This window comes from Dendrobium catenatum, unplaced genomic scaffold, assembly GCF_001605985.2.
Source record: "Dendrobium catenatum unplaced genomic scaffold, ASM160598v2 fragScaff_scaffold_1083, whole genome shotgun sequence".
In the NCBI taxonomy this organism is placed as follows: domain Eukaryota; kingdom Viridiplantae; phylum Streptophyta; class Magnoliopsida; order Asparagales; family Orchidaceae; genus Dendrobium; species Dendrobium catenatum.
Genome location: NW_021319545.1, coordinates 73,798 through 74,718, shown reverse-complemented (window position 1 = coordinate 74,718; position 921 = coordinate 73,798).

Below are 921 nucleotides of genomic sequence, written 5' to 3'. Positions count from 1 at the left end.
AGGGGATATTCACACAGTTGCTCCGGCGAACTTGCACCTCAGTACCATCGGATTCAAGGGTCGTCTTGAGGGAAGTTTTGGCGAGAAGAAGATCTCTTTGGTGTCAAAGAACCCGGCTACTCCGCCGCACCGGGGAAGGTGAAAGTGATTTTGTACAGGCTTCTCCGCCTTGTTGTGGGGGCAAAAGGAGAGTCACTTTGTGGTATTAGTGCAATACTCGGAGGGTGCCTCCGGGGAGTGGACGTAGGTCAAGGTTTGACCGAACCACTATAAATCTGGTGTGTTCTTTCTTATTTTTGTTCCGCATTTAATTTGATTGCAAGTTGCTTACTCTGGTTGAAAAGTTTATTTTTTAAACTTTAAATTTAACTTGCATTAATAATTAAAAAGGTTTTCTAAAAATCCAAGAGAAGAAGTATAATTTTTAAATTACCAATTCACCCCCCCTCTTGGTTAGCCTTGGGACATTTAATTAGGCTTAACATCCTAATTCATATTGAACGAGTTCCAACAACCCTTTCCTTCATTCCACTTCTGAAGGTGCTTTGGCTTCTTTCTTAGAACATTTTTGAATTTCCTAGTAATTAAGGCAACATCATCGCTTTCATACCCCAAAGAATCAGTATCCGTATCAGTAGCCCTCAGCGCCATAGTTTTATCCTTCTTTTCTCACCTGCATCAAGTTGACTTTGGTTTACTCATTGCTCATAAGCAATGAGTGATCCAAGTAAGTTATCAATAAGAATAAGTATTCAAATCCTTAGATTCACTTATTATAATAATCTTAGTATCAAAGGAAGAAGGTAAGCATCTCAAAATCTTATTAACTTTTTTATTGTTAGTTAGCTCTCTTCCTAAGGCATGCAATGAGGTAAAAATTTGAGTAAACCTAGTATACATGTTAGATATCGATTTAGTAGG